Here is an 11,664-nt window from a genome sequence, read left to right as displayed (position 1 = left end):
GCGGCAGAGGCCATTTTCAGGCCAATAGAGGAAAGTCCTCAAAGTCCCGTTTTGGCGCCTTCTCTAAGAAGCAAGCATCCAAGAGCGAGGAAAAACCCACACAATGACGGGGTGGAGACTCCCAGTCTTCTCTGGGCATGGGGGGTTGCCTACTACGTTTAAGCGACACCTGGGCCCTTCTAAATCAGGATCCTTGGGCCTCAATATTGTGTCACAGGGTTACAAAATAAGTTTCAAAGGCTCTTCTCCAACAAGATTCGTTCCTACCCCCCTTCCGAGGGAGGTAACGCGCAGAAAGGCCCTTTTGGAAGCAACCAGGTCTCTTCAAGAGAAGGGAATTGTGGTTCCGGTACCACGAGAGGAAAAAAATAAGGGTTTTTACTCTATTCTCTTTTTAGTACCAAAGCCAGACGGTTCTTTCAGGTCAATTTTAAATCTAATATCCCTAAATTTACATATATGGGTGGTTCATTTAAAAATGGAGTCCCTGAGATCGGTTCTTTTAGGTCTAGAGCGAGGGGAATTCCTTGCATCTTTGGACATTCAAGACGCGTATTTACATGTTCCCATTCACAGAGAGCATCAGGCCTTGCTTCGGTTTGCAATAAAATATTTACACCTTCAATTCCAGGCTCTACCCTTTGGTCTGGTAACAGCACCAAGGGTATTTACAAATATTATGGCAATGATGGCTGCAGTTCTGAGAATGCAGGGCATTGTAGTAGTTCCTTACTTGGACGACCTGTTGTTCAAGGCGACTTCAGCAGAGAAACTACAGTCAGATTTGTCTACGGCAATTCTTTACCTACAGGATCATGGATGGATCCTAGACATACAGAAGTCGAAATTAACACCAATTCAATCTCTTCAATTTCTGGGAGTGATTATGGATACCCATCTACACTGGGTTTTTTTTACCATAATCGAAAGCGGTGGAGATTTATCATTTAACGCTGTCGATACTCCAGATGTCTGCCCCTTCAGTGTGGAAGTGTCTGAAGTTGTTGGGCAAAATTGTGGCAACATTCGAAACGCTACAATTTTCCCGCTTCCACTCTCAACCTTTTCAGTGGAATATCCTGGCCTGTTGGTCCGGGAACCACAAGACCATGAAGACGGAGTCAGTAGTCCTAGATCAGGAAACAAGGACTTCATTGATTTGGTGGATAGACTTAGAGACTCTTCAATGACGTGGGAATGGCTGGTGGTCACCACTGATGCCAGTCTCCATGGCTGGGGAGCAGTCGTCAAAGAATTGAGGCTCCAAGGCACTTGGTCCATGACAGAGTCATTACTACCAATCAATGTATTGGAGTTGCGGGCTGTTTGGCAGGCAATTCTGCAAGCGGAGGAGAGATTGCGAGGTTTTCCTTTTGGTATACAATCGGACAATGCCACAGCAGTTGCCTATCTGAATCACCAGGGAGGTATGCAAAGCAGTTTGGCAATGAGGGAAGTCTCAATAATTTTCAATTGGGTGGAAAAGAATGTTCCAGCCATTTCAGCAGTATTCATCCTGGGAATTCAGAATGTAGAAGCGGACTTTCTGAGCAGGGAGAAGCTGTTGGAGGGGGAATGGTCATTGAATCCACAGGTTTTTCAGGAGATTGTATCCAGATGGGGTCTCCCGGAAGTGGAATTAATGGCCTCCAGGCACAATTGCCAGGTACCCATCTTCTGTTTGAGGACCACGGATCCTCTGGCTTGGTCGGTAGATGCCATGACGAGCCAGTGGAACTTCGAGCTGGCCTTCATTTTTCCACCTTTTCCGATGATTGCATGGGTACTGAAAAGGGTGAGGTCTCAGGGCATTTCAGTATTCTTAATTGGCCCACAGTGGCCGAAGAGGTCTTGGTACTCCAGCATTCGGGATTTGCCGATACATTTGTGGCGTCTACCGTTACGGCCAGATCTTCTCATACAAGGCCCCTTTTAACATCAGGATCTTGCTCATCTACATTTGATGGCATGGCTTTTGAAACCTCCATTCTAAAGAGGAAAGGGTTTTTGGATTTAGTCATTTCCATTATGATAAATGCAAGGAAACCAGTATCATCCAGGAATTACTACAGGGTCTGGAAGATTTATATTACCTGGTGTGAACGTCAGAGGGTTCACACATCCAGATTTAAAATTTCTAGGTTCTTGCAATTTTTGCAGGATGGATTTTCTTCAGGTTTGGGCCTTAAATCTTTAAAGGTGCAGATTTCGGCCTTGTAAATATATTTTCAAAAAAAGATTGACGTTAATTCCTGAAGTGCAGACTTTTCTCCAAGGTGTAATTAGACTAAAGCCTCCTTATAAACAACCAGTGGCACCGTGGGACTTGGCTTTGGTTTTGTCAGTATTACAGAAAGCTCTGTTCGAACCTTTAAGGTCTGCGGACCTGAAATTCCTCACATGGAAGGTATTTTTTTTGTTGGCCATTGCCTCAGCGAGGCAGGTCGCCGAGTTAGGGGCCTTATCCTGTAAAGTTCCATTTTTAATTTTTCATGAAGATAGGGCTGTGCTGAGAACAGTTCCTAAGTTTCTATCCAAGGTGGTATCTTCCTTCCACCTTCCAGTGTTTAATCCTTCAGAAGACAGGAAGAAAAGGGAAAACTAAAAAATTTGGACGTGGTGCGTGCCTTGCGCATATATATGGACAGAATGAAGGATCTACGTAAGACGGATTCCTTACTAGTTTTTTATGAAGTACATAAGATGGCTTGGCCTGCTTCAAAACAGACCATTGCCAGGTAGTTGAGATCTGTCATCGGATTTGCCTATACTAAGGAGGGAAGACCTGTACCTTCTAAAATAAATGCACATACCAACAGGTCAGTGGCATCCTCCTGGGCAATGCGCCATGGGGCTACAGCAGAACAGGTATGCAGGGCACCCACTTGGTCATCTGTCCACACCGTCACCAAATTTTATAGGTTCCATGAGTTTGCGTTGGAGGACGCATCTTTCGTGCAAGCAGTGATGAGAACTGCGAACCTGAGCGTACCCTCCCAAAGGACCGGCTCTTGAACGTCCCAAGGTTGAGCTGCATCACCAGGATTAGATGATAGAGAAAAGGAGATTTTTGTAAGAACTTACCGTTCGAATCCTTTTCTCTAAATCTATCCTGGTGATGCAGCGATCCCTCCCCTTATGCTCAGTAAGTACTGCCGTTTTGGTACTTGTGTACTAGCATGGCGCCCACGATATTTGGTCGCATGACATATAATCGCATTGCATCACATGGCATACACCCGATGCACTGCGATGCGATTTAAAATTGTATAAGCCCCCTATACGATGTTTAATTGTATAAGCACCCTAATGGGTGGATTACAATGTTAAATGCACCCCCACGCCACCCCCACTATGAACGTGAACCCGAAGCGTGGTGAGCGCAGCGACCCCGCGAGGGGCGGCGGTACGCGTCCCACGACCTTTTCATACTCCCACTATCCTCATCGGTGTGGAGTTGATTTAATATAGTGTGGCGAGCGCAGCGAGCCACCGAGCCCGAAGCGTAATACGGGAGGGGACGCGTATTACTTTACATGTATTCCGCGTCCGCTCACCACACTTCGGGCTCGGTGGCTCTCTGCGCTCGCCACACTATATAAAATCAACTCCACGCCGACGTGGATAGTAGGGGTATGAAAAAGGTTGTAGGATGCGTACCGGGTGCATTTAACATTGTAAGCCCCCATTAGGGTGCTTATACAATTTTAAATCGCATACCATTGTATATGCGATAGAATGGCATACAATGCCATACAATTCGATGGTATACAATTTAAAATTGCTGCCATCGCATTGCATCGCATCGCATGCCTTATGGTCTACGATGCGATGGGCGCCGTGCTAGTACACAAGTACCGCCGTTTTCATGAGTTGTCATGTTAAATTAGTTTTGTTATAAAATTATTTTGTGCATATAATATGTTCAGGCGATGTTCTGAGTTTTTGTATCCTAGTGTGCTCCTAAAGTTTAACTGAAGCATGATGGGATGCGGAGGGGAGGAGCCTGCCCCCTGAAAGTTTAGCATAGGTGCCTGGCTCCTGCAGACCCTCCTACATCCCAAGGTTGAGCTGCATCCCCAGGATAGATTTGAACGGTAAGTTCTTACAAAAATCTCCTTTTCTTGCCCCCCTGCTATTTGCAGTAATAAAATAAATTAAGATTCACCCAAGTTAGTCAAGCAATCCCTTCACTTCTCTTTTGGGAACCCATGGTGCTACTGCACAAGTGCAGTCTGCTAACCATGCATGTGTGTTGAGAATTGCCTGTGAGGGTTCCCGCTGTACCCTCCCCTATGTAGCCCATAGGCTACAATAGTTAACGGGATATGAAGATCACGTTACCTGACAGAGGCAAGCTTTGGAATTCTTCACATTTTTGAGCTTGGTAAATGTCCTGTAAATATTGGCCCTGATTCAATCACGCTTGGAACTGAGTGAATTCGGCCCTGTTCCAATGTGAAAACGCTATGTGTTCCCATGGGTACGCAGGTGAGTTGATGCCTGGCGGGGGCATCGCAGGATGTCAGCCACCTGCCCCATCTTCACTATTGCGCTCATAAATGTCAGTTTTTATTGAATATGGAATGATTTCCCCCTTGCCGCTAGCGTAGGCGTGTGAGGGAATGTGTCCTCGTACACATCTCCGTGCATGATACCGAGGGGGGTGGGGTGGGTATTCAGACGCAGTAGCGCACGCAGGGGGGGTTTCTGAGTACCCAGAAACCCCCCAGGAGTCTAAGGTCCCTAATCTGAAAGCTGAGGGTCTCCTCTTTCCATAGGTACAAGAATTTGAAAAATCGGCCCTTGGGAACCGGAGATATCTGACTTCAAAGCAGTGGTCCCCATCCAAGCCTGTTAATTGCTCTTCCCAGTCAGATATTTCAGGTTCTGTCTGACATAGAATTTTTCTGAGGGTAGATTCCAAAAGCTGGGACTCTCCCCCTTTGAGGGATACTAGTAGCTTGTCTCTACTGTGCCCAGAACCAGAGATATCAGCCTTCCAACAGCTGGTTACTGCTCCAGCTCCACACATCTGGTATGTAGTTTTATATCCTCGTTGGCAGATTGCTCTGCCTCCTGAACTCTGATTCCCTAGTCCCCAATACTATTTGGTAGGTGGGATTCTCTAGTTTTTAATTCCATTAAAATCTAAGAAATTTATTTCCGGGAACTGGAGATATCTGCAGTCAAGCAAGCTGTCCTCCCACCAGAAAATTATGAATAATAAGCCCACTCCACTATACACCCCTCGTCTGCGTATTAAACATCCTCTACCACCCTGGAAGTTATGTATCAGGGCCCCTTCATTCAGCCCAATGCCCCCTTCTCCCACCTCATCTCCCACCATCTGTGCAGTAAAGGGGTAATTAGTGGAAATTACTGATCCAGGCCCTACATGCTGAGCGGTTGATATAATACCCCCTACCACCCGCAGGACATCAAAGCTGGATGCCCAGGGGTCTACACTGCTGTTGATGCCCCTATATGTATATATGGGATGCAGTTAAAATCCCGGCGGTCGGGATCCCGGCGTTCAGAATCCCGACGCCGGAATCCCGACCGCCGAAATGCCGACACATTCTCCCTCCTGGGGTGTCCACGACACCCCTGGAGGGTGAATAAATTAGTGTGCAGAGTGTAGCGAGGCACCGGGCCCGCTGCGTGGCGAGCGCAGCGAGCCCGCAAGGGGGGGCGATCCACGTCCCCCCCTTGTCGGCATATCGGCTGTCGGGATTCCGGCGTCGGGATTCTGAACGCCGGGATTCAATACTGAATCCGTATATATATATGTATGTATATATATTTTATTATTATTATTTATATACATTTGGTCTATCTATAATACTTTAACTGACCCGGCATATACTGGGTCACCTAAGTGTCCATCTCCGTGCTTTGCTCCGCCCCTCTGGAAACCCCCTTCGGAAAATCCTGCGTTTGCCCCTGCATGCGATCGCTCGAATACAATCCGTGGGTGGGGGGCGGAGGGGACGCATTCAGCAGTGTGGGGTTTGGGGAGAGGGGGCCCTAGGGACCGCTGGCGGTGTATCGGCTTCTCGTATCAGGCAGAGGCGGAGTAGTGTAGCGCTCGCAGTAGCGCTTGCGGGCGGCGGGAGTCAGTGGTGGCGGAAGAATTGTTTAAAACACTGGGCTGCCCTGTGATTGGTTGAGAGAGCTCAGCCAATCACAGGGCAGTCCAGTGTTTTAAACAAATCTGCCACCACCATTGACTCCCGCCGCCCGCAAGCGCTACTGCTAGTATACACTACTCTGCCGCCCCCTGCCCGCCAGTAGCGCACGCAGGGGGAGTTTTTTAGTACCCAGAAACCCCCCCAGGAATCTGAGGGCCATAGTCTGAAAGCTGAGCGTCCCCTCTTTCAATGGGTATAAGAATTTTAAAAATCGGCCCTGGGGAACCGGAGATATCTGACTTCAAAGCAGTGGTCCCCATCCAAGCCTGTTAATTGCTCTTCCCCGTCAGATATTTCAGGTTTTGTCTACCTTATAGGTTTTCCAAGGATATATTCCAAAATCTGGGGCTCTCCCCCTTTGAAGGACACTAGTAGCTTGTCTCTACTGTGCCCAGAATCAGAGATATCAGCCTTCAAGCAGCTGCTCCAGCTCCACACACCTGGTATGTAGTTTTATATACTCGTTGGCGGATTGCTCTGCCTCCTGAACTCTGATCCCCTAGTCCCCATTACCATTTGGTAGGTGGAATTCTATAGTTTTAAAATCCATTTAAAGCTAAGAAATCTATTTCCGGGAACTGGAGATATCTACAGTCAAGCAAGCTGTCCTCCCACCAGAAAATTATGAATAATAAGCCCACTCCACTATACACCCCTCCTCTGCTTATTAAACATCCTCTACCACCCTGGAAGTTATATCAGGGCCCCTTCATTCAGCCCAATGCCCCCTTCTCCCACCATCTGTGCAGTAAAGGGGTAATTAGTGGAAATTACTGATCCAGGCCCTACATGCTGAGCGGTTGATATAATACCCCCTACCACCCGCATGACATCAAAGCTGGATGCCCAGGGGTCTACACTGCTGTTGATGCCCCTATATGTATATATATGTATGTATATATGTATATATATTTTATTATTATTATTTATATACATTTGGTCTATCTATAATACTTTAACTGACCCGGCATATACTGGGTCACCTAAGTGTCCATCTCCATGCTTTTCTCCGCCCCTCTGGAAACCCCCTTCGGAAAATCCTGCGTTTGCCCCTGAGACGGGTGGCAGGCAGGTGGCGTATCAGGTGCTCAGTAAACAGGGCCATTGTTTAATATATATATACCCCTAACTCTCTGCACTGGTAATCTTGGATATATAAGACATCTTTATAATGATGACAAAAACACAACATCCATGATTGAGTGCTTTTATAGTGAAGAGACTATCTTGGTACTGCCAACCGAGCTATACATTTCAAGGAAGGGGGTAGGGGGCATTCTCTCCGAAAGATGACTGATGGAGCAGTAGGGAAAATACAGTAGATGAAATCTCTGAGTCATACATGGCCCCTGACAGAAATATAGCTACACAGCAGTCATTGATGTCTGTCCAGCCTATATCAGACACGTGTGTGCACAGAGGCAGCAGCAGGAACACACAGTCAGTCACATGAAACATACATGTGGGAAAGCCGTCCTACTTCGTGTGTGCAGGCTTCTAGGCGCTGATGCTATTTATATGATGGGGTGGACTGAGCGTGGGTGCGAGGAACAGCGCGTTTCTATAGTGAATCAATTAGCAGCAGTCAGTCAGAGCAGGAGCTGCCATGAGCAAATCCCTGCCGGCATTTCCTTTATGTTTCTGCATTTGTCATATAAGCAGCGCTAGTTGTTTGTAACAGCAACTATCACTCGGCTCTTTATCGGCGATTTGCCACTGCCTGCCTGCAATGTTCTCCTCCGGTAAGTGCTGGTTATATCCTATGCATGCTTGGTGTAGTATACAGTACATTCTCTGCCTGCAGATTAACCATGGCAGCACAGGAATGGTGGCTGCTGTAGATACTAGCAGCCGACTGCTCTATTGTGTAGCATGAAGGAGTGACTGTAGCTCATATATGCCGCAAATATGAGACCCTTCATTTTAATAATAATTAGAATAATAATGTAGATCATTTCAACGGAATATAGAGAATAGTATTTATTTTTGCTGAAAAAAAAATACATTATTGAATTTAAAATGCATGTCTTAGTAAGTACTCCTATTACTTTACGCTTAATATTGAGATTCCCAGCTATGGTTTTAGAATAATGAATGTACTGGAAAGCTAACAATAATGAGCGGTTGTATTGATTGCTACCTCCTGCAGCTGCATGCTTTTGTTATCACGGTATCTCATATGTAGGTCATTGTATATGTGTATTTGCAGGTCATTTTCCCTGGGTGGTATGTCAGTGCTGATAGAAAGCGTACGGTACGAGACTTGCATGAGAAGGATTACTGCGCTCTGGAGTACAGTCATCCCAGTCTGTATTCTGTAAAACCCACAAGCTTTGGTGAGTCAGTAGTGCAAACAGCTTCATATTAATGACGCTTTCATCGATAAACCTATATATTGCTTGTTTTTTAACTAGTGTCGGTTTATATAAAGAGTAGCTGCAACCTGGTTTGATGCATTGCCTGCTGATGGCCAACATTTACAGTACATCTTCACAATGGCTTCAATTAGTGGTTTTGGCAATGGAAGGTGGAATACTATTAAGAAATATGCCCAGCTTTCAGAGTCATTAAGTAAAAGGTTAATGGGGAAATAGCCTCAGTTTCTGCTATGTCCATCATTAGATGAGTTTCTGTAAAACAAACGTTTCAAGTGCATTTAGGGAATAAATAGTCTGGATTAATTCATGCATTACAGTGATGGCCCAATATCGAACCATATAACCTCTTTCATCATATGCATAGTTTTCAAACATTGTAGATAATTTATAAACATAAAAGCCTCTGTGATACATTTTGTCTAAATTGTGCTTTCTGTCAATATTTTTGTAGGTTTCTATGGGGGATGCTATGCTGCTAGAGTTATCAATGTCCAGAATGCAAAGCATTCGCGATATTGGCGCCTGCAGCTACTGTCATATTCAGATCTGAAGAAGATGGTAGCCTATGGGCTACAGATTGCCTTAGTTGCTGGCAGAGGGTCTTCCCCAAAAGTGGCCACTGATCAGTCTTAGCAGACCGCAAAATGCGCAGTAGCAACGGCAGCCGTCACAGCACATAGCAGGGACAGGTTCCTTTTGGAGCCCTTGTTCTTGAATGTGCTGATTGGCACAGTAGCTCATTGTGATCGCATATTACATTGTGATCCTAAAGATCCCCCGCCGATCCAGTAGCATTGAATATGCGATCTATGATAAAGTGCACAGTGGTATACAAAAATGTGATGGTTTGCATACATATTTATTTATTAACAGTTTCTTATATAGTGCAGCAGATTCTGTTGTGCTTTACAATTGTAAACAGAGATAAAACAAACTGGGTAACAACAGACAGATTTGGAGGTAAGAGGGCCCTGCTGCAAGCTTACAATCTATAGGGAACATATCCAATATTCCCTGCAGAGACGCAGTTTGGGTGAAGGGAATGGGGAGGCAAAGGCTAGCATTTCAGAAAATGAGGAAACGTGGCTTTTGTTTTCTGAGCATGCTGAAACCAGAGACTGTGCCCTCCTTTGCAACCTCACTGCCCCTAGCTACATGAATACACTAGCTATGCTGAATAACCAGAGGGTTACTCATATGACCAATGTTCATATTCGATGCTGTTTCATAAGACACAGTAGTGAGCAGTGAGTCACAGTAGCCGACAAAATGTTGCCACATAATTAGCATATTTAGCACAGCCGCTGAATGCAAAGATGCAGCAGCTGTGCTAATGTTTCCATCTTTAAATCAGACCCAAAGTACAGACCATGCTTTGTATAAGACTATAGGAAGGTCTATATCATTATTTTTAGTTTTTACAAAAATATCTTCAGCCAGCGCTGGTACACTTCTTTTTCCTTTGTATAAGACTATGCCCATCATTCATATAGGGTTCAGTATGATTTCTCGATGAAAGTTTAACTGACGGTCATTATACCAACCCACTGAAGGTTAAAATACCAACATGGTCAAAATACCGACAATCATTATGCCAAAATCCTCAATTGACTGACATGGTTGAAATATCAAGATGTGTTCCTGGTTTTTTTTGGGTGTGTATGTCGACATGGACATCGTCGAAGTGTACCACGCCCCCCCGCATGGCTTGCTGCACTTGCCATGCTTCCCCTCCAGATCTACTGGGATGGAAAAGTATTAACAAGTCTAAAATTGCTTGAAAACATTTAATTTTTCTCCTTACAGCTCCATTTATACTTTAGGGAAATCATAAATTTAATAGGCTTTAAGACTGCCGTTATTACATGCATTTTTATTGCGCATTTTAATGTCTTCTATTACATTTATTTCAGTGTGATATAGCATTTATTGGAGTTGAATTGAAATTTCAGTTTTCATGTGTAGTATGTTTGGACAATAAATATTTCTGCCACCTACTAGGACATTTCAAAATCTGTAATTTTTTTTTTTTATATAATAAATTTTTATTAGGTCAGATATACATACAGACATATTACATACAAGTAGCTATATGTTAGGCATTGAAACATGTAATTCAGTCAATTACACTGAAATTAGAGATAATATGATAACAATGCTCATACAAGATATATTATGACCTATATTTATCAGGTATTACTTAGGGAACTTTAAACAAGGGAAGAGAAGTATAGAGAGAGAGAGAGAGAGAGAGAGAGAGAGAGAGAGAGAGAGAGAGAGAGAGAGAGAGAGAGAGAAAGACACATAGGGGGATGCATATAAAGAGCAATTTCCATAAGACAGCACTCACTCCGTGTACAGGTACCTTTCAAAGCTGAGAGTAAGGTCTAGGGCAGGGCTGGGCAACACCGGCCCTCCAGATGTTAATGAACTACACATCCCAGGATGCTTTGCATTAGTTTTGCTATGTGGCCATGCTGAAACTGATGCAAGGCATGCTGGGATGTGTAGTTCATTAACATCTGGAGGGCCGGTGTTGCCCAGCCCTGGTCTAGGGTGTTATAGGTGGTTCGGAGAGTCCAGGGTCAAGACGGTCCAGGTGTCATCCTCAGCAAGGGACATCCCCTGGGATTCTCTATACTCACTCCACTTAAGCCATTTCAAGTGGATCGAAGTGGCTGCTGAGGTATATTGGATGTTTGTGGTTTCGAAAAGGAAGTGTTTATGGACCTTATCAACTATCTGCCGGGCCGATGGGACCTCTACTGATTTCCAGCATTGACCAATAGCTGCTTTAGTAGAAATTAGAATATGTCTCAGGATGTACAGGTCGCTGCCGGAAATCAAATCAGAGCGGTGCAGGAGTGCCAGCGTTGGGTCTAGCCGCACCGTGGTTCGAAGGACAGTGTTAATAAGGGAAGTTATTTCATTCCATAATGGGCTCAGCTTTGGGCAATCCCAAAACACATGCAGTATAGTTCCCACTCCACCACATTGTCTCCAGCACAATTGCGAAACATGTGGCCAGATGGCGTGTAATCTAGTAGGTGTGAAATATGTCCTGTGACATAACTTAAAAAACATTTCGGCGT

The 11,664-nt window shown here is 45.0% G+C and overlaps 1 protein-coding gene across 2 annotated transcripts in view; it reads left to right on the top strand.

Moving 5' to 3' along the window:
* The first annotated feature begins 7,489 nt into the window (after positions 1-7,489).
* The window catches only part of GNG4 (G protein subunit gamma 4), a 77,301-nt gene continuing 73,126 nt past the window's right edge, over positions 7,490-11,664 (top strand). Inside the window, exons 1-2 of one of the 2 annotated variants that reach the window (XM_083176387.1) lie at positions 7,502-7,936; positions 8,404-8,530. The gene's annotated coding sequence lies outside the window, so the exon portion shown is untranslated. Of the gene's footprint in view, positions 7,937-8,403; positions 8,531-11,664 lie in introns of both variants that reach the window. The other variant, XM_083176388.1, reaches the window with a different exon arrangement.

Source organism: Crinia signifera, chromosome 3 (assembly GCF_055691185.1).
Source record: "Crinia signifera chromosome 3, ASM5569118v1, whole genome shotgun sequence".
Lineage (NCBI taxonomy): Eukaryota > Metazoa > Chordata > Amphibia > Anura > Myobatrachidae > Crinia > Crinia signifera.
This window is presented reverse-complemented; position numbering and strand designations above follow the sequence as displayed.